The following is a 23,521-nucleotide window of genomic DNA, read 5'->3' on the forward strand; positions in this document are numbered from 1 at the left end:
CACCAGATAGGCTGTATTAGGTTTCACGTTCCATTTTGTTGTTATTTACATCAGTTATTTCATGTACCGCGATTCATTTGTTTCATTAAAAAACATGAGTAACCAACACGCTGCATTCGGTCCGAATCTCATTCAACAAACGAAGAACGCCGTCACAGAATGGGGCCATGTATCGTGAGATTTTGAGTGAAAACCTCCTTCCATCAGCAAGGGCATTGAAGATGAAACGTGGCTGGGTCTTTCAGCATGACAATGATCCCAAACACACCGCCCGGGCAATGAAGGAGTGGCTTCGTAAGAAGCATTTCAAGGTCCTGGAGTGGCCTAGCCAGTCTCCAGATCTCAACCCCATAGAAAATCTTTGGAGGGAGTTGAAAGTCCATGTTGCCCAGCAACAGTCCCAAAATATCACTGCTCTCGAGGAGATCTGCATGGAGGAATGGGCCAAAATATCAGCAACAGTGTGTGAAAACCTTGTGAAGACTTACAGAAAACGTTTGACCTCAGTCATTGCCAACAAAGGATATATAACAAAGTATTGAGATAAACTTTTGTTATTGACCAAATACTTATTTTCCACCATAATTTGCAAATAAATTCATAAAAAATCCTACAATGTGATTTTCTTGATTTTTTTCTTCTCATTTTGTCTGTCATAGTTGAAGTGTACCTATGATGAAAGTTACAGGCCTCTATCATCTTTTTAAGTGGGAGAACTTGCACAATTGGTGGCTGACTAAATACTTTTTTGCCCCACTGTATATGGTCTCAGAATATAAGATTTTGCAAGTAATCCTCATAACTATCCTGCTAGCAAGCCTCTTAACTTCCAGGTAAAATATCAACATAAAGGAACAAGATAATACAGTCATTGTGGCTCTCATAATCACTGTGTATGTCTCTCACACACATGCCTTGTGGATTGGGATTTGGAAACGGGAGGGAGATACCTTTACAAGGGTGTGCAGGGTGAATACGTGGTCTGTTGCTCTCGCTCTCTCTCTCTGTCTCTCTCTCTCTCTCTCTCTCTCTCTCTCCCTCTGTCTCTCTCTGTCTCTCTCTCTCTGTCTCTCTGTCTCTCTCTCTCTGTCTCTCTCTGTCTCTCTCTCTCTGTCTCTCTCTCTGTCTCTCTCTCTCTTCAGGTTGGAAAGTTGGAGCTCTAGAAGGAGGCCCGGGTTCCCGATGTAACGGCTTTCGTCTGGTGGAAGAGAAGCGGACCAAAATGCAGCGTGGTGGTTATTCATATTCTTTAATAAAAGGAACTCGACATGAAATAACTAAACAAAACAATAAAATGTGTGAAAACCTATACAGCCTATCTGGTGACAATAAACACAGACAGGAACAATCACCCACGAAATACTCAAAGAATATGGCTGCCTAAATATGGTTCCCAATCAGAGACAAGGATAAACACCTGCCTCTGATTGAGAACCACTCCAGACAGCCATAGACTATGCTAGATACCTCCACTAAGCCACACACCTAACAACACCCCAAGACAAAACACACCACAATAAACCCATGTCACACCCCGGCCTGACCAAATAAATAAAGACAAACACAATATACTACGACCAGGGCGTGACACCCGAGTTGGAATTCAGATTTAGATTTAGAGGCTGCTGCCTACATACAGACTTGAAATCATTGGCCACATTAATAAATGGAACACTAGTCACTTTAATAATGTCACTTTAATAATGTTTACATATCTTGCATTACTCATCTCATATGTATAATGTATACTGTATTCTGTTCTATACTATCTATTGCATCTTAGCCTATGCTCTAAATTGCTCATATATATATATATGTATATGTATATATGTATATATATAGGTTTTATTCTATTCCTTTACTTAGATTTGTGTGTATTAGGTATTTGTTGGGAAATTGTTAGACATTACTTGTTAGATATTGCTGCACTGTCGAACTAGAAGGACAAGCATTTCGCTACACTTGCAATAGCATCTACTAAACACTTATATGTGACCAATAACATTTGATTTAATTTTTTTTTCAGAGTTCCCAGTTGTTTTGAACGCAATGAAGTCGGAAGTTTGAGATTTCCGAGTTACCAGTTCCTGAGTTCCCAGTTGTTTGAAATGCGACACAAGGCCTTTCACTTTATCTAAGCGCATAATGCTGTAGCGGAGACATAGCACACCCATACCTTCTCTTTAATCATGTAGAATGCTTCAGGCAACGCCATTCTCAAATATAATAGGCTAATGCATAGCCTACACAACACTTTCTCATTGAAGTGTTGCTGTCATCTAACCTAGATTACAGCTAATGCTGAAACTAAAAGATATGATGATCACAGTGCAGAATAACTAAAACAACACTCAGCTATGAGTCCGCCACGTCGTTTGTTCTGAAACAAACACATTTTGGACTGGATAGCTTCTCCGGTCTCCCAATGAAATAGCGCCCCCCCCCCATCCCCCATGTCCTAATGTCATAGCCCTCTATCCAATCGAAGAGGACGCGGCAGAGACTCTGCTGCCTGTCAGTTTCTTCCCGGATCTGAGCTCCTGAGCGCCCGGAGATGCAGTGCTGTTGATCCAGGTGTGAGTCTTGAAGGCTAATCGGACGGACGGATCGTCTGCTATTGCAGGTAAGAAGATGAACAGCTTCATTGATTCTATGTCTTATTTTATTATTTCTAGAAAATCTGGGTCTATGCAGCAATGGGCAAAAGCGAGGGAATCAGTGTTGTTTCCAGTGATTGAGATGGGAATGTAGTGATGGAACCTACCGCAATGCAGAATCGTAGACAATTTTGACAAGTTTGTGCAACATGCGTTCTCGTTCTATTCTGCCCAACTGCAAAACTGAGATTTTAGAGATGATCTTGAAGGGATGCTGTTTTCACGTTGATGGAAAACGTTATTCTGGGTGAAATTAGAGGCATGCATTTTTTTTCTTCAACAGACAGACAGATCAGAGTGCTGGCTGCATAGTTTTTTTAGGGGAGGGATAGTGTGTTTGTATTTGATCCACATTACGGATGATTAAACACCTGTGTGCTTAATTAATTATGTCATTCATAAAACCTTGAACGTATAAAATTGCCTACCGGTGGCATAATATCGATACCATTAGAGGTGGTTATTCTAGGGGCTATTCGCTTGTCCTTTCCTGATTATTTATTAAGCTAAAAAACAGCAGGCTACCCACTTCCAACAGTCAAATCCCTGCAAGATGAATATGCATTTTCATTATTATTCATTGCGTACGGCAGGAGATATAGATCGCTGGGTTCATTGTAATTTCAAAACGTCAGGAAACCACCTCATTCCGCTATAATGTCAGACAGGTTGTCAGCAAAGGTAACATGGGCGCGTCCTGCCTGGCTTTTCTCGGGTTTCTAGCTACTGGACGTTTACTGTATGCGCTATAAACGATACATTATAACTGGACACGCTGGATTATAAAATAATTATCATTTTGAATTCCTGCTTTAGTTAATTGCAGCTAGAATTTCTTTCTGCATGACGTGTACAGGTGCTTCCGAGATCAAAGTCATTACTGCAACCCATAGCAACACTGTTACACAGTAGATGTAGTGACGCTTTCTCCAGTCAACAGTGGCAGTGCTTAGCTGTCTATTAGATAACTTAGCGTTCGTACAGTATTTGTTACATCTGAAAGACTGACATCTGAGATACCTGAAAGATTGACAACTGAAGGACCTGGGCAGGGTGTCAATATTGAACCTGTAGCAGATACATTGGCTTGTTTTGTAGGGGCTGAATTTTATAAACTGGACTACTAATGCATCTCCGGCTGTCCTATGACCTGTTGTATACCATAGCAGACCTGGGTTCAAATAGTATTTGTTTTCTTTCAGATAATTCAGCTACTTGATTAAGCTTTCTTGGCACTATGGAGCCAATGTAATGGTTCCATAAGTACAAACCACGCCCATCCAGCGCTCCAGGCAGTCTCAATCAAATTCTCAAAGAATTTGAAATAAATCAATTACCCTTGAATTACCAGCCCAGGTCTGCATCTTGGGCTTTACATTGCCAGGCAGAGCTGGATGGAAATTAAGTTTGGATATTTTACATAAGTTCTTCCCTCTGTGCTTTGGAACAGGGTCAGCCCGAGCAGTCTGTCAGCTAGGCTAGATGAGGAACACTTTAAATAACAGTCACTGGCCCTCCAAGACATGGCTGGCTCGGCCCAGGCAGCGCTGTGTGTCCTATCATGCATTTCAAATTGGCAACCTCAGTGGGATTGGAGCGGTCATTGGGTTTGAGGTGTCCTCTGTCAGTGTTACTGTGATTCAATTGAACCCAGAGATATGGTCAGATAAGCCATCCCTTGATTTAGGCTCAGCAACCTGAAATGCCAGGGCTGGCTAATTTTAAATTCAATAAATGAAAAAGTTGGCAAGGAAGAAAAAAAGCAAATCCTGTGTGCATCGGCACCCTATCCGTTTTCACAGAGATAGAACTCAACAGAAACTCCTCTCTCTTTCATTGGCAGTAGGGTCTGATATTCATGATGAATTATAGGGATGAAACCCACGCAGAAGTGTTTGGTGTTTGGTACGTACAGAAGCAGAAGTGATTGGTGTTTCCTACGTGCAGAAGCAGAAGTGTTTGGTGTTTGGTACGTGCAGAAGTGATTGGTGTTTCCTACGTGCAGAAGCAGAAGTGTTTGGTGTTTGGTACGTGCAGAAGCAGAAGTGATTGGTGTTTCCTACGTGCAGAAGCAGAAGTGTTTGGTGTTTGGTACGTGCAGAAGCAGAAGTGATTGGTGTTTGGTACGTGCAGAAGCAGAAGTGTTTGGTGTTTGGTATGTGCAGAAGCAGAAGTGTTTGGTGTTTGGTATGTGCAGAAGCAGAAGTGATTGGTGTTTGGTACGTGCAGAAGCAGAAGTGTTTGGTACGTCAGATCTATGCCTGTGGCATGATCAACCTGTTGAGTAGAAGAGACCACACTCATTGGCTACGAAGAGTCCACACTCATTGTCCACGAAGAGACCACACTCATTGGCCACGAAGAGACCACACTCATTGGCTATGAAGAGACCACGCTCATTTGGCCACGAAGAGACCACACTCATTGGCCACGAAGAGACCACACTCATTGGCCACGAAGAGACCACATTCATTTGGCTACGAAGGGAACACACTCATTGCCTACGAAGAGACCACACTCATTGGCTATGAAGAGACCACACACATTGGCCATGAAGAGACCACACTCATTGGCCATGAAGAGACCACACACATTGGCTATGAAGAGACCACACACATTGGCTACAACATAGATCTTGGCCCTGCTACATGGTCCAAGCCAACCACACAATGGCAAAGCCATCAAAACACCGTATGTGTATTTTCAGACTGATATAGTTGGAGTGTTGCTGGTTTTTGGAGTACTTCAGGTCCACAGCCCAGCACAGTTGACTTTATGTAATGATACTCACTAGAGACATGTTGTTGGTGTAATATTACTGAATTGGTACAGATTCCTAACAAACTGACTAACCCTCTTAGTTCTTAATCAGTGATTTCCAAAGCAGGAAAGTTGAGGTCCTGGACGGCTGCCATTTAAGATCAAGGTACTCTCTAAGGACTTTCTGCAAGATTAGATTTGTCCCAAGACGTTCCTTCCCAAATCCAAACTTTCCAAAGCTCTTTGGCAGAGAGTCAATGCATTAGCTTAGAGAGAGCTAAGATAGCCAGTCTGGAGATTTGGGTTTGATAATGAAGGTACTCTGGGACTCCAATTGGCTGGCAAGCCTGGCATTTGGCCTCAGAGGGGTTTAGATTGTTAGGCAATGTTTGTTTGGTCACATGGAAGGCAATGTTGGCCATTCAAGAAGAAAGACATTTCCAGATTTGTTGTTATTGAAAATGAACACCATTCCTCAAGTGAGGTCTCTAAAACACAGCATGTTGAACGATCGGCAGACGAACGCTATATCCACACTCGGTGTGATGTGCGAGAGCCTTAAGGCTAAATTCATGGTGGTGGAGTGAACTCCCCTTTCCGCCTTTCTCCCCATCCTGCTGACAAACATGTGATGCTTTTGTCTTGATGGTCTCTTTAGATTGATGCTCTTGTCTCGATGATCTCTTCAGATTGTCCAGCTATTTCACCAAAGTCTCGATCAATAGAGAGAGGATCACTAATGGTACGACTAGCTGTCTAGCTGTGAGACACACAGAGACATGACGTCTTCATCATCTTCTCTGTTTGTTCAGACACAGACCCCTCCACTGTTCAATTCAGAGCAAGAGAAAGACCCCCAGTCTCTACTGCCATCTCTGTGCTCTGTGCTCTGGCTTTTCTCTGAATGTGTATAGTCCCTCCCCCCCTGCCAATATCTGTCTGTGCTGCAGGCCTGTCATTATCTCTGTTTGTGGGTTATTCTTCACTCTCCTGTCTCAGAATGGTTGGTCCCACTGGGCCATTGGGCCTCTGTTCAACCCTAGAGGGGTTGAAAAGGGACCCTGAGTCAGTTCCCAGTGCCTTATCTGTATCTGTATAGACCCTACTGCAAATATCTGTATCTATAGTCCCTACTGCCAATATCTGTATGTGCCACAGTCTTGTCATTCTCTGTCTCTCAGGGTTCTCCTCCACCCTCTGTCTCTCAGGGTTCTCCTCCACCCTCTGTCTCTCACGGTTCTCCTCCACCCTCTGTCTCTCACGGTTCTCCTCCACCCTCTGTCTCTCAGGGTTCTCCTCCACCCTCTGTCTCTCACGGTTCTCCTCCACCCTCTGTCTCTCAGGGTTCTCCTCCACCCTCTGTCTCTCACGGTTTTCCTCGCCTTTACACTATGATATAGACTACCATACCCCCTGCAGAGACCTTTACACTATGATATAGACTACCATACCCCCTGCAGAGGCCATTACACTATGATATAGACTACCATACCCCTGCAGAGACCTTTACACTATGATACAGACTACCATACCCCTGCAGAGACCTTTACACTATGATACAGACTACCATACCCCTGCAGAGACCTTTACACTATGATATAGACTACCATACCCCTGCAGAGACCTTTACACTATGATACAGACTACCATACCCCTGCAGAGACCTTTACACTATGATATAGACTACCATACCCCTGCAGAGGCCTTTACACTATGATATAGTCTAATAATGTTAGTCTAAAAGAAATTTGAAATAATATCTATATGCTTTTTATAGAGGAGATCAAGTTTATAAATTGCCTGGCTGGGCTGAGGAGACAGTGGATTGTGCAGTAAATAGGCATTTTAATGTCATAGATTTAGCCAGTGGTAACTTGTGGAATAGACACCGTCTGGAATGCGGTTTTAAGCCATCAGCATTCAGGATTAGAACCACACGCTGTATGAATCAGATTATCGCCTTTCCATTTAAAATACTGTTCCATTAGACAAAGAGGACTTTTAGGAAATTGACTCGTTATCTACCTCCATTGCTGCTCTCACAGGGTAAAGAAGATGACATTGATAGATGTCAGATACGTTTGGTGGCGCATTGGCTGAAAGTATTAACTGGTAGTGATGAGGTTGATGGTAAATGGGAACTGTCTTTGTCCAGTAGGCCTGTATCACTCATAGGGTGAGTCCCAAATGTCATCAAATCTAGTGCACTGTATAGGGAATAAGGGTACATCTGGGACGCGACAATATACAAGTAGTGATGTATGAAATGTTATAATCATTACTTTACATTTTGGTTTGTAACTGAGTGTTGGTTGTACAATTACTAAAATAGCCTTGCTTTCCATAACACTTGATGAAAAAATCATCAGATTTGGACTGTTGCTTAGTAAGTTACTTTCTATGGGATTGTTACTGGGTTCAATTTGACAAGAGGATTGAACATTTCTGTAGTTCGTCTCTTGACTTCCAATCTACCTCTGAGGTATTTTTAGTTTTTACAATACAAAGTACATCTTTGGGGAGATGTGCACCTAATTTAGAAGTAGATTACAAAGGGTGGCCCTTCCACTGCTAATTTAAGTTTTAGAGATTGCTCCCTCTCTCTCTCGCTCTCTAACATGTTATGTTCTGTACTCTTTCTTTCTCTCTCTCTTTCCCTTCTCTCTCTCTCTCTCTCATAATATTGGTCTGTGACCGCTAAATCCACGTCAATGACAGCGTGAGTGCCAACTATTTTGGTGGCTTAGCATCTTACCCTTATCAGTCTTGGCTCCAATATTTTCAATTTCGTTCCCTGACGATATTTGTTCCTTCTAATAGCTAATTCTATTTTGGTGGCGACATACTGGATGCTAAAGAGGTTACTCCATATATTACTCCATATATTACTCCATATATTACTCCATATATTACTCCATATATAACGATGATCAGAAGGAAACTCTGACCAAGTCAACAGGGAAAGGCAAGTTTTCACTAATTAGTAAGTAAAGTCTCTTCATGTGGTGTGGTGTGGACATGTTAATTAACGTTGGTGCTTAAAGTGTCAAGTTTACCTATGTGTACCAGCTATGTAGCAGAGAGATTATTTTACATTACTCATTGTGTGGGCTGTATTCTCACTGGGGAGGCTCGAACCATCTGTTTAGCTGGATATTATAGACCTAGATTTTGTCCAATACATTGTCCAAACAGAATTTATTTGGAAAATGCACATATAGGTTATGTATATCAAGGTAGAGAAACTCTATTCCTATGTCGTTTCCCCCCAAAATAAGTGTATCCTTGCGGAAAAAACACGTGAATTTCTCATGCTAACACATAAAGTGTCCCAAAAAAACATGTTGATCTTATGTGAAGTTAATGTGATAGCATGTGACAACATGAAACTACACGTTGAAGTGTTCCAAAAACACGTTTTCACATGTGAACTTTCATGTGAAATAATGCGATTTTCCACAAAGGGTAAGACACTATAGAGAGCTTTTCTTACTCGAGAAAGAGCAAGCATGGATTGTTGACTATGGTACATACAGTGAGCTCCAAAAGTATTGGGACAGTGACACATTTGTTGTTGTTTTGGCTCTGCACTCCAGCACTTTGGATGTGAAATGATTCAGTGACTATGAGGTTAAAGTTCAGACTGTCAGCTATAATTGGAGGGTATTTTCATCCATATTGGGTGAACCGTTTAGAACATGCGTCAAACTCATTCCACAGAGGGCCGAGTGTCTGCGGGTCTTTGCTCCAACCTTGTACTTGATGGATGAATTAAGGTCACTAATTAGTAAGAATTCCCCTCACCTGGTTGTCTTGCTCTTTATTGAAAGGAAAAAACAAAACCAGAAGACAAATTCACTTTTATGTGTATTAAAGCAGTACAATTTTACTATTTGGTTCTCAATCAGGGACAGCTGTCTATCGTTGTCTCTGATTGAGAACCATACTTAGGTAGCCCTTTTTCCCACCTGTCTTTGTGTGGAGTTGACTTTGTTTATGGCACATCGCCTTTAGCGTCACGGTTTGTTCTGTAGTGTTTATTGTTTTGTTCTGTAGTGTTTATTGTTTTGTTCTGTAGTGTTTATTGTTTTGTTCTGTAGTGTTTATTGTTTTGTTATGTAGTGTTTATTGTTTTGTTCTGTAGTGTTTTCTAATAAAAAGAATATGTACGCTCACCACGCTGCACCTTGGTCCTCTTCATTCAACGGCCGTGACATTATGGCGTCACTTTTACTGTAAATAAGAATAAAATATGTTTCTCAACACTTCTACATTAATGTGGACGATTACAAATAGTCCTAAATTAATTGTGGATAATGATGAGTGAGAAAATTACAGAGGCATAAATATCATACCTCTTACTAGACCTCTTGTCTAGTAAAACTGTTTATATTCTCACCTTGGCAGTCACAGTGTAACAAAAAAATGATAAACAACAAGCAGATAAACTGTTGAATGTTGATTTCTTGTCCAAATATTATGTGGCTAACCTAGAAGCCACACATTTGAAAGATTCCCTTTCTCATGCCCGAACAGATGATTTTGTATGATTTAGTGGTTTGTGGGTTTCTGTTTGCTATTGCCTTCTCTATTCAAACAGTCACATCTGTCATCTCTGCTGTGGAGATGTGATAAGAATGCAGACACACCCTATTCCACCAGAACAAACAGTCACATCTGTCATCTCTGCTGTGGAGATGTGATAAGAATGCAGACACACCCGATTCCACCAGAACAAACAGTCACATCTGTCATCTCTGCTGTGGAGATGTGATAAGAATGCAGACACACCCTATTCCACCAGAACAAACAGTCACATCTGTCATCTCTGCTGTGGAGATGTGATAAGAATGCAGACACACCCTATTCCACCAGAACAAACAGTCACATCTGTCATCTCTGCTGTGGAGATGTGATAAGAATGCAGACCTATTCCACCAGAACAAACAGTCACATCTGTCATCTCTGCTGTGGAGATGTGATAAGAATGCAGACCTATTCCACCAGAACAAACAGTCACATCTGTCATCTCTGCTGTGGAGATGTGATAAGAATGCAGACACACCCTATTCCACCAGAACAAACAGTCACATCTGTCATCTCTGCTGTGGAGATATTATAAGAATGCAGACCTATTCCACCAGAACAAACAGTCACATCTGTCATCTCTGCTGTGGAGATGTGATAAGAATGCAGACCTATTCCACCAGAACAAACAGTCACATCTGTCATCTCTGCTGTGGAGATGTGATAAGAATGCAGACACACCCTATTCCACCAGAACAAACAGTCACATCTGTCATCTCTGCTGTGGAGATGTGATAAGAATGCAGACACACCCTATTCCACCAGAACAAACAGTCACATCTGTCATCTCTGCTGTGGAGATGTGATAAGAATGCAGACCTATTCCACCAGAACAAACAGTCACATCTGTCATCTCTGCTGTGGAGATGTGATAAGAATGCAGACACACCCTATTCCACCAGAACAAACAGTCACATCTGTCATCTCTGCTGTGGAGATGTGATAAGAATGCAGACACACCCTATTCCACCAGAACAAACAGTCACATCTGTCATCTCTGCTGTGGAGATGTGATAAGAATGCAGACCTATTCCACCAGAACAAACAGTCACATCTGTCATCTCTGCTGTGGAGATGTGATAAGAATGCAGACACACCCTATTCCACCAGAACAAACAGTCACATCTGTCATCTCTGCTGTGGAGATGTGATAAGAATGCAGACCTATTCCACCAGAACAAACAGTCACATCTGTCATCTCTGCTGTGGAGATGTGATAAGAATGCAGACCTATTCCACCAGAACAAACAGTCACATCTGTCATCTCTGCTGTGGAGATGTGATAAGAATGCAGATACACCCTATTCCACCAGAACAAACAGTCACATCTGTCATCTCTGCTGTGGAGATGTGATAAGAATGCAGACACACCCTATTCCACCAGAACAAACAGTCACATCTGTCATCTCTGCTGTGGAGATGTGATAAGAATGCAGACACACCCTATTCCACCAGAACAAACAGTCACATCTGTCATCTCTGCTGTGGAGATGTGATAAGAATGCAGACCTATTCCACCAGAACAAACAGTCACATCTGTCATCTCTGCTGTGGAGATGTGATAAGAATGCAGACACACCCTATTCCACCAGAACAAACAGTCACATCTGTCATCTCTGCTGTGGAGATGTGATAAGAATGCAGACCTATTCCACCAGAACAAACAGTCACATCTGTCATCTCTGCTGTGGAGATGTGATAAGAATGCAGACCTATTCCACCAGAACAAACAGTCACATCTGTCATCTCTGCTGTGGAGATGTGATAAGAATGCAGACACACCCTATTCCACCAGAACAAACAGTCACATCTGTCATCTCTGCTGTGGAGATGTGATAAGAATGCAGACCTATTCCACCAGAACAAACAGTCACATCTGTCATCTCTGCTGTGGAGATGTGATAAGAATGCAGATACACCCTATTCCACCAGAACAAACAGTCACATCTGTCATCTCTGCTGTGGAGATGTGATAAGAATGCAGACACACCCTATTCCACCAGAACAAACAGTCACATCTGTCATCTCTGCTGTGGAGATGTGATAAGAATGCAGACACACCCTATTCCACCAGAACAAACAGTCACATCTGTCATCTCTGCTGTGGAGATGTGATAAGAATGCAGACCTATTCCACCAGAACAAACAGTCACATCTGTCATCTCTGCTGTGGAGATGTGATAAGAATGCAGACCTATTCCACCAGAACAAACAGTCACATCTGTCATCTCTGCTGTGGAGATGTGATAAGAATGCAGACCTATTCCACCAGAACCATGGTTTCTGAGCTCAGACTGCTCCCTCTGAGAGGCTTTGTGAATACAGGCCCTGATGTGTTGCTGTGCATTTGATGAAGCTGTTAGTTAAATACTCATTCTCAGCAATGTTTAATCCTATTTAGATAAACCCTAATCCTTCTTTACTAATCTGTCCTCATTGTCATGATATCTTCTGTACTTGTATATGCACATACTTATTCAGCTGTAGTTTATATTCCCTTATTCAGTGGTAGTTTATATTCCCTTATTCAGCTGTAGTTTATATTCCCTTATTCAGCTGTAGTTTATATTCCCTTATTCAGCTGTAGTTTATATTCCCTTATTCAGCGGTAGTTTATATTCCCTTATTCAGCTGTAGTTTATATTCCCTTATTCAGCGGTAGTTTATATTCCCTTATTCAGTGGTAGTTTATATTCCCTTATTCAGTGGTAGTTTATATTCCCTTATTCAGCGGTAGTTTATATTCCCTTATTCTGCGGTAGTTTATATTCCCTTATTCAGCGGTAGTTTATATTCCCTTATTCAGCGGTAGTTTATATTCCCTTATTCAGCTGTAGTTTATATTCCCTTATTCAGTGGTAGTTTATATTCCCTTATTCAGCTGTAATTTATATTCCCTTATTCAGCGGTAGTTTATATTCCCTTATTCAGCGGTAGTTTATATTCCCTTATTCAGCTGTAGTTTATATCCCCTTATTCAGAGATGGAACAGCTGTAGAGATCCATTAAGAACACAAGTCATTATCATGATATCTGTGCATGTACATTTAGTACATTTCCTGGAATCCTCTTCAATGCTATAGAATCACTGTGATTCCAATTAAGAACACAGTACTATTCCTTCCTTGGTTCTGAGCTTTTCCTGGGGCCTCTCTCTGTTGCCTGTTGCTATGGTGCCTGGAGGGAGCAGGACAGGGACATGACTAAGTCTTCCTCAACACCTCCACCACTTCGTCCATCATTTACCTATGTGTTTTGAATCCTTTCAGTCGTGTAAATCATCCGAAACCAGTGTCAGGAACGTGCTGTGCCATTAAGGATAAGTTATGATTGCACACAGGCGTGAGTGATCGGCTAGGTCGGGGGCAGATTGCAGAGCCGTGAGGCTGGAGTGCATTTGATTGAATGTTGAATGTGTGTTTGTTGAAAGAGGCAGACATATGGGCTATATTGGATAACACCAACGCCTCCTGCATGACAGATGACAGGCCCTGCTGCATTTGAACTAGATGGTAATAAAGTCTGTAGTAGTTGTCTTGGTGATGGGTTGAATAACTGACGGACTGGAAGGCTGCTCTAACTGTAATCAGGAATGCCCTTGGTGTGAAGGAGAAGTTAGTTGCTTCTTTAAGCCACCTTTCCCCCTATATACTGCATTACTTTTGACCCGCGTCCATAGGGCCCATAGGCTATAGAGTGGCATTTAGGATGCATCCGTAGACTAGCTGTATTGCTGTGTGACCTCGAGCCTCTTGTGGGGGAGGGTCTGTGAGTGGGAAGCTGCTGCAGATGAAAGGCTAATAGCACTGCCAGCCCTGCAGCCAACAGGCGAAGGTGTGTGTGTGTGTGTGTGTGTGTGTGTGTGTGTGTGTGTGTGTGTGTGTGTGTGTGTGTGTGTGTGTGTGTGTGTGTGTGTGTGGAACACAGAGATGGACAGCATACTGCTCTTGGAGAAAGCCTCATTATACATTTAAAGCATCATGTGTTCCCTTTCTTGTTTATGGATCAATGGTTTACCTTCCTACTGGCTCCAGACAGACTGAAGTGCATTTAAAACCCAGAAATCCCATTATCCCTGGCAGGGATGGGAAGCTAACACTAACACCGCTCATTCTCAGACAGAGAAATGGGCCTCACTCAGAAACAGTCATGGGTTCAAATACTATTTAAAATCTTTCAAAAAAATCTGAGGTCTCTATTTTCTGCGGAGTTAAGGTGGCGCTAGTGTCAAATGCAATTTCGTCACGTAAAAACTGCCGCATTGACATTTTCCAACCCTATCGCCAGGTTCAGCAATATACCTATCTAAGAGCAGTACGCCTGCACTTAGATGGGAGGGGTTGGAAATATTTAGGCATGTCCTTAAAAACACGATCCGAAGTGTTAATTTCAGGCAGCGTTGGTAGGTATATTTAAGACCAACCAAAAGCTGTTTAGCGGTAAACGCAGTTGGTTTTGACAGCGGAAATGCAGCACATCCATCCGTGACGCACACTACCCATATGCACATGGAACAAGAGTAGCCTAATGTGCTGTTGGTGCCTGTATACTTTGTATTTAGAAACATACAAAATGAATGTGTTTTCCCCTTTCGTTTTATTTGTCCTGCCCAATGCAATTGCAAAGTAGTCAAGACTGTCAAAAAAGGGTTTGGCTCCTGAGACCGCTTTGAAATAAATCTTAATCATCCAAAGCTTTATTAAAATATTACGTTTGAGCGGAGTTCAACAGTGAGCTGACATTCCCTTTTTATCTATGCTTTGTAGGCAGGCCCACATTATTTTAGCATGCAGGTCCCGTTTTGGATGTGCGTACAACCCTCAATAGTCAGTGTTGTTTTAGTATTATATGCCCACGGGGAGAAATGATGGTGCCTGTAAGTGTGACATAGCCTATTTAAAACAAGTTGTTGTTTTGTTTACAATTTGATTAGAATGATTCATTCTATTTTTTGGGCCTTATCAATAATTAATTTAATCTTGCTTATTGACAAAGTCTGGCATGTCCATGGGTCAGCCATAATGTCATTTACACTAGGCCGAGCTCCTATATCAGTGTGAATGCTATTGAATACATACATTTACTTAGAACAATGTGGAATGCAAATGGATTCAAGTTAACGCGAAGATATATGTTTTTTAGTTTCTGTAAGCCTTTTAACAAACAATAACTTGTTTATTCATCAAAGCCCAGACCGTTTGCGCCAATGCCAGCGTGTGTGCCTATAATTGTAATAATGAAAGTGAAAATAGCAAAACTATTTCTGACACACCTGAACCTATAGAGCTACCTTCTGCGCTTAGATTGACCATTGCATTAGGTTTGTTAAAAATATAGCCAGAAGTGTTTGCTTTAGCCCAGCCTGGAGTGCCAGGTGGGAGGGGCTTGCACTTTTGGGACTTTTCTATTGGTTCCAATGCAACAGACAAGCTCAATCAAGCACAGATAAGGTACCGGGCTTTAGGATGGACACTCCAATACCGTGACTTTGTTGTCCTTAAGCCATTTTGCCACAACTTTGGAAGTATGCTTGGAGTCATTGTCCATTTGGAAGACCCATTTGCAACCAAGCTTTAACGTCTTGAGATGCTTTGATATATTTGCTTCAATATATCCACATAATTCCCCTACCTCATGATGCCATCTGTTTTGTGAACTGCACCAGTCCCTCCTGCAGCCAAGCACCCCCACAACATGATGCTGCCATCCCCGTGCGTCACGGTTGGGCTGGTGTTCTTCGGCTTGCAAGCCTCCCCCATTTTCCTGGTCATTATTGCCAAACAGTTCTAATTTTGTTTCATCAGACATTTCTCCAAAAAGTATGATCTTTGTCCCCATGTGCAGTTGCAAACAGTTGTCTGGCTTTTTTATGGCGGTTTTGGAGCAGTGGCTTCTTCCTTGCTGAGTGGCCTTTCAGGTTATGTCGATAGAGGACTCGTTTTACTGTGGACATAGATACTTTTGTACCTGTTTCCTCCAGTATCTTCACAAGGTTGTTTGCTGTTGTTCTGGGATTGATTTGCACTTTTCACACCAAAGTACATTCATTTCTATGAGACAGAATACGTCTCCTTCCTGAGCGGTATGATGGCTGCGTGGTCCCATGGTGTTTATACTTGCATATTATTGTTTGTATGTATGAACGTGGTAACTTCAGGCATTTGGAAATTGCTCCCAAGGATGAACCAGACTTGTGGAGATCTACAATTTATTTTCTGAGGTCTTGGTTGATTTTCCCATGATGTCAAGCAAAGAGGCACTGAGTTTGAAGGTAGGCCTTGAAATCCACATGCACAGGTACACCTCCAATTGACTCAAATGATGTCAATTAGCCTATCAGAAGCTTCTAAAGCCATGACATCATTTCCTGGAATTTTCCAAGCTGTTTAGAGGCACAGTCAACTTAGTGTATGTAAACTTCTGACCCACTGAATTGTGATACAGTGAATTATAAGTGAAATAATCTGTCTGTAAAAATTGTTGGAAAAATGACTTGTGTCATGCACAAAGTAGATGTCCTAACCGACTTGCCAAAACTATAGTTTGTTCATTAACAATACATTTGTGGAGTGGCTGAAGAACCAGTTTTAATGAGTGTATGTAAACTTCCAACTTCAACTCTATATTTAATAATGTTCAAACAGTATTTGAACTCGTGTTCTGCTCTGCGAGTCCCTCTGCTATCCCCATTATTCATAAAAGCCCGTGTGTTGTTCTACCCTGGTAATTTACTGCCTCCGTCTGGAGCCAGCTGCGCATTATTAGATTCCTCATCTTATCAAGATTACATCCATACATATCCATATTACTCCCCTATTTCTATTGTTTATGAAAGGTTTGGATCATTTGGAGAGGTGTTCGTACACTGTGCTATTTGATCATTCTGAAAACGTTCAGCATTCAATCACATTGTTCTTCAGTGAGAGGTTGTTGTGGTGCTCAGTTGAATCGATGTGATGGAGGTTGGGATCACCTTGTGTACTACAAAGGACCAGGCCAGGGCTAATGTTTATTACTGTCATTTTGAATTACGAAAGTCACGACCAACATTGGGTTGTTATTGATTTAACACTTATTTAGAATTCGCCGGTGTTCCTTTAAATGAGCTATGATGTTGTACAAAAGCTTGGCTGAGAAGAAACATACAGGGAGAGAAAGAACCGAGCAGCAGAGAGAGAGATTGAGTTTGCAAAAGATCAGCAAGGCCAGAGAGAGAGAGAGAGAGAGAGAGAGAAAGGAAGAGAGTGAGTGGATAGAGACGAGAGGGGCTTGAGAAAGAGAGAGCGAGTGGGAGAAATTGAAAGAGGGAACAAGGAAAAGAGGGAGAGCGAGAGAATGAGAGAGAGACAGAGGGTAAGAGGACCAGAAAGAGTGTTAATGACTAAGATAGAAGAACAATTGAGTTCTCACTCTTCGTTTCTTTACCTTCCAACAGCTTAACCATGAGTAAAACCACTGATCAACAGTTTAACCACGAGTAAAACCACCGATCAATAGCTTAACCATGATTAAAACCACCGATCAACAGCTTAACCATGAGTAAAACCACCGATCAACAGCTTAAACATGAGTAAAACCACCGATCAACAGCTTAAACATGATTAAAACCACCGATCAACAGCTTAACCATGAGTAAAACCACCGATCAACAGCATAAACATGAGTAAAACCACCGATCAATAGCTTAAACATGAGTAAAACCACCGATCAACAGCTTAACCACGAGTAAAACCACCGATCAACAGTTTAACCATGAGTAAAACCACCGATCAATAGCTTAACCATGAGTAAAACCACCGATCAACAGCTTAACCACGAGTAAAACCACTGATCAACAGTTTAACCATGAGTAAAACCACCAATCAATAGCTTAACTATGAGTAAAACCCCCGCTCAACAGCTTAACCATGAGTAAAACCCCTAATCAATAGCTTAACCATGAGGAAAACCCCTGATCAACAGCTTAACAACGAGTAAAACCCCCAATCAACAGCTTAACTACGAGTACAACCCCCAATCCAGCTCCTGTCCTGTGGCTGCTGTCCCAGTGCTGAAGGGCTGTGCACTGTGTTGTGCTGCTGCTGTGTGTTTGTGAAGTGCTTGTTGCTGGCTGCTACTTGGTATCCCGGACCCGGCCGTGGGCTGTGTGGGCCTGCACTGTGTTGCTGCTGCTTTGTGTTTGTGTAGAGCTTGTCTCTCTGCTGGCTGCTACTTGATGTCCCTGGCCCGCGGGGCCCCCTGGCAGAATTGGGCCTTAGAAGAGCCCATTGATGTGTGCCGCATTAGCATTCGATGTAGGCGAGCCTCCGCAAACAGTTCGGGCTCCAGTTTCACGCTACCTACCCTAAGAGTTTCCCACTGGATCCACTCTCAAGGGTCTGACACGCCACCAGCCTCTCGCTGCATACGCAATGAGAGTGGATAAAGGAAGGTAAAGAAGTGTTTGTCCTTGACTAAATAGCAGAGCCATTTGGATTGATGTGGCCCCCTGGCTGGAGTCAGGCCGGGTCACAACAGAACAACAGGACATTAGCTAGAGTGATGCAGTCAGGCCGGGTCACAACAGAACAACAGGACATTAGCTAGAGTGATGGAGTCAGGCCGGGTCACAACAGAACAACAGGACATTAGCTAGAGTGATGGAGTCAGGCCGGGTCACAACAGAACAACAGGACATTAGCTAGAGGGATGGAGTCAGGCCGGGTCACAACAGAACAACAGGACATTAGCTAGAGGGATGGAGTCAGGCCGGGTCACAACAGAACAACAGGACATTAGCTAGAGGGATGGAGTCAGGCCGGGTCACAACAGAACAACAGGACATTAGCTAGAGTGATGCAGTCAGGCCGGGTCACAACAGAACAACAGGACATTAGCTAGAGTGATGGAGTCAGGCCGGGTCACAACAGAACAACAGGACATTAGCTAGAGTGATGCAGTCAGGCCGGGTCACAACAGAACAACAGGACATTAGCTAGAGGGATGGAGTCAGGCCGGGTCACAACAGAACAACAGGACATTAGCTAGAGGGATGGAGTCAGGCCGGGTCACAACAGAACAACAGGACATTAGCTAGAGTGATGCAGTCAGGCCGGGTCACAACAGAACAACAGGACATTAGCTAGAGTGATGGAGTCAGGCCGGGTCACAACAGAACAACAGGACATTAGCTAGAGTGATGCAGTCAGGCCGGGTCACAACAGAACAACAGGACATTAGCTAGAGTGATGCAGTCAGGCCGGGTCACAACAGAACAACAGGACATTAGCTAGAGTGATGCAGTCACATCTGGGCCAGGATTGGTTGGTCCTCTGTGATGTAATCTTACTGTGTCATAATGCCATAGCACATCTTCACAAATCCCCACTGAAACACTACAGCACATGAATGCTCCTGCCACAGAGAGACATTTGATCTTTCTCTCTCTCAATCTAACTATATCACCATACAGTTCATCTGTGCCACCCACGTATTTCAAAGTGAGTTGTTCTGACATTACTACGATGCAGTGCTCAAAGATCTATTCATTACTGCCTGAAGACATTCCCTTTCTTCCGTTTTGGAGCCGGAAAAAGCATCTTTTGAATTCTGCAAATGCATGCTGCTGTTCATATTAATTGCATATTTAGTTAGCAACGGCAAGTTGTCTGGAGATGAAGTCAAACAACATCAAACATCCTTGTCTGCTATGAGTCCATTTCGATAATGATGAGTCAGACTTATAGTTGAGTGAAACATCATACTGACATTCAGAGATGTTGTTATGTTTATGCGATTGAGGAAGTGTGTGTGTGTGTGTGTGTGTTTGTGTGTGTGTTTGCACATATTAACGTGTGTGTGTGTCTGTGTGATGCAGTACTCTTCGCTATGTCCTTCCAACTTGCTGTAAGGACCAGTGTGACTGTGTGTATGCTACAGTGTGACTGTGTGTATGCTACAGTGTGACTGTGTGTATGCTACAGTGTGACTGTGTGTATGCTACAGTGTGACTGTGTGTATGCTACAGTGTGACTGTGTGTATGCTACAGTGTGACTGTGTGTATGCTACAGTGTGACTGTGTGTATGCTACAGTGTGACTGTGTGTATGCTACAGTGTGACTGTGTGTATGCTACAGTGTGACTGTGGAGATATGTGTAGGAGATAACAACCAGCGTGGATTTATCTGTCTCCTCCCCGTCTCCTCCCCGTCTTCTCCCCCGTCTCTACCAATCTACCTCCCCGTCTCCTCCCCGTCTCCTCCCCGTCTCCTCCCCGTCTCCTCCCCGTCTCCTCCCCCGTCTCTACCAATCTACCTCCCCGTCTCCTCCCCGTCTCCTCCCCCGTCTCTACCAATCTACCTCCCCGTCTCCTCCCCCTGTCTCTACCAATCTACCTCCCCGTCTCCTCCCCGTCTCCTCCCCCGTCTCTACCAATCTACCTCCCCGTCTCCTCCCCCATCTCTACCAATCTACCTCCCCGTCTCCTCCCCGTCTCCTCCCGGTCTCCTCCCCCATCTCTACCAATCTACCTCCCCGTCTCCTCCCCGTCTCCTCCCCCGTCTCTACCAATCTACCTCCCCGTCTCCTCCCCCATCTCTACCAATCTACCTCCCCGTCTCCTCCCCCATCTCTACCAATCTACCTCCCCGTCTCCTCCCCCGTCTCTACCAATCTACCTCCCCGTCTCCTCCCCCTGTCTCTACCAATCTACCTCCCCGTCTCCTCCCCCGTCTCTACCAATCTACCTCCCGTCTCCTCCCCCATCTCTACCAATCTACCTCCCCGTCTCCTCCCCCATCTCTACCAATCTACCTCCCCGTCTCCTCCCCGTCTCCTCCCCCATCTCTACCAATCTACCTCCCCGTCTCCTCCCCCATCTCTACCAATCTACCTCCCCGTCTCCTCCCCGTCTCCTCCCCCGTCTCTACCAATCTACCTCCCCGTCTCCTCCCCCATCTCTACCAATCTACCTCCCCGTCTCCTCCCCGTCTCCTCCCCCGTCTCTACCAATCTACCTCCCCGTCTCCTCCCCCATCTCTACCAATCTACCTCCCCGTCTCCTCCCCCGTCTCTACCAATCTACCTCCCCGTCTTCTCCCCTGTCTCTACCAGCCTTCTCCTCCATCTCCTCCCCCGTCTCCTCCCCAGTCTCCTCCCCCCATCTCTACCAATCTCCTTCCCCCATCTCTACCCGTCTCTTCCCCCATCTCCTCCTCCTGTCTCCCTCCGTCTCTACTCACCTGCCTCACCTATCTGTGTCCTCTCCTCCATTCACTGTCATTACAGGTCTTATAGTTAGAAATAACCAAGCCAGTCTGTCATACAGCCTGAACCCCTTCACTACAGATACTGTGTGCTTCACCATCCTTTGGGAGGCATCCAATTCTCTGCCCACCCGTTTCACTTTCCCTCACAAATAGCAATCAAATATGTATCACTATGTAGACTACAGTATGTACTGACTCACTGTGTATCACTATGTAGACTACAGTATATACTGACTCACTGTGTATCACTATGTAGACTACAGTATGTATTGACTCAATGTATCACTATTTAGACTACAGTATGTATTGACTCAATGTGTATCACTATGTAGACTACAGTATGTACTGACTCACTGTGTATCACTGTGTAGACTACAGTATGGACTGACTCAATATGTATCACTATGTAGACTACAGTATGTACTGACTCACTATGTAGACTACAGTATGTACTGACTCACTATGTATCACTATGTAGACTACACTATGTACTGACTCACTATGTATCACTCTGTAGACTACAGTATGTACTGACTCAATGTGTATCACTATGTAGACTACAGTGTGTACTGACTCACTATGTAGACTACAGTATGTACTGACTCACTATGTAGACTACAGTGTGTACTGACTCAATGTGTATCACTATGTAGACTACACTATGTACTGACTCACTATGTAGACTACAGTTTGTACTGACTCAATGTGTATCACTATGTAGACTACAGTATGTACTGACTCAATGTGTATCACTATGTAGACTACACTATGTACTGACTCACTATGTAGACTACAGTATGTACTGACTCAATGTGTATCACTCTGTAGACTACAGTATGTACTGACTCAATGTGTATCACTATGTAGACTACAGTGTGTACTGACTCACTATGTAGACTACAGTATGTACTGACTCACTGTGTAGACTACAGTGTGTACTGACTCACTGTGTATCACTATGTAGACTACAATTTGTACTCACTCCCGTGGAATCACTATGTAGACTACAGTATGTACTAGAGGTCAACCGATTATTATTTTTTCAACGCCGATACCGATTATTGGAGGACCAAAACAGCCGATACCGATTACTCGGCTGATTTTTTTACATTATTTGTAATAATGACAATTCCAACAATACTGAATGAACCTTATTTTAACTTAATATAATACATCAATGAAATCTATTTAGCCTCAAATAAATAATGAAACATGTTCAATTTGGTTTAAATAATGCAAAAACAAAGTGTTGGAGTAGAAAGTAAAAGTGCAATATGTTCCATGTAAAAAAGCTAACGTTAAGTTCTTTGCTCAGAACATGGTTCCTTTTAACATGAGTCTTCAATGTTCCCAGTGAAGATGTTTTTGGCTTGTAGTTATTATAGGAATTATGGCGTGTCGACTATTTCTTTCTATACCATTTGTATTTCATAGACCTTTGACTATTGGATGTTCTTATAAGCACTTTAGTATTGCAGGCCTAATCTCTGGAGTTGATATGCTTGAAGTCATAAACAGCGCTGTGCTTCAAACATTGCTAAGAGCTGCTGTCGAACGCAGTGAAGTGTTGTTTGAATGAATGCTTACGAGCCTGCTGCTGCCTACCACCGCTCAGTCAGACCGATCTATCAAATATCAAATCATAGACTTAATTATCGTAAACACACTGAAATATGAGCCTGAGGTCATTAAATATGGTCAAATCCGGAAACTATAATTTTGAAAACAAAACGTTTATTCTTTCAGTGAAATACGGAACCGTTCGGTATTTTATCGAACGGGTGCCAACCCTAAGTCTAAATATTGCTGTTACGTTGCACATCCTTCAATGTTATGTCATTATTGTGTACAATTCTGGCAAATTAATTACGGTCTTTGCTTGGAAGTAATCCTGTCTTCATACAGTTCGCAACGAGCCAGACGGCCCAAACCGCTGCATATACCCTGACTCTGCTTGTACGAGAGAGAAGTGACACAATTTCCCTAGTTTAATATTGCCTGCTAACATGCATTTATTTTAACTAAATATGCAGGTTTAAAAATATATACTTCTCTGTATTGATTTTAAGGAAGGCATTGATGTTTATGGTTGGGTACATTTGTGCAACGATTGTGCTTTTTTCTCGAATGTGCTTTTGTTAAATCATCACCCATTTGGCGAGATTGAAGTAGGCTGTGATTCGATAATAAATTAACTGGCACCACTTTGATTATATGCAACGCAGGACAAGCTAGTTAACCGAGTAATGTCATCAACCATGTGTAATTAA

The 23,521-nt window shown here is 42.9% G+C and overlaps 1 protein-coding gene across 1 annotated transcript in view; it reads left to right on the plus strand.

Moving 5' to 3' along the window:
• The first annotated feature begins 2,490 nt into the window (after window positions 1–2,490).
• The window catches only part of LOC135509005 (contactin-1a-like), a 171,936-nt gene continuing 150,905 nt past the window's right edge, over window positions 2,491–23,521 (plus strand). The window contains exon 1 of the mRNA XM_064929285.1: window positions 2,491–2,623. The gene's annotated coding sequence lies outside the window, so the exon portion shown is untranslated. The remainder of the gene's footprint in view (window positions 2,624–23,521) is intronic.

Source organism: Oncorhynchus masou, chromosome 22 (genome assembly GCF_036934945.1).
Source record: "Oncorhynchus masou masou isolate Uvic2021 chromosome 22, UVic_Omas_1.1, whole genome shotgun sequence".
Taxonomy (NCBI): domain Eukaryota; kingdom Metazoa; phylum Chordata; class Actinopteri; order Salmoniformes; family Salmonidae; genus Oncorhynchus; species Oncorhynchus masou.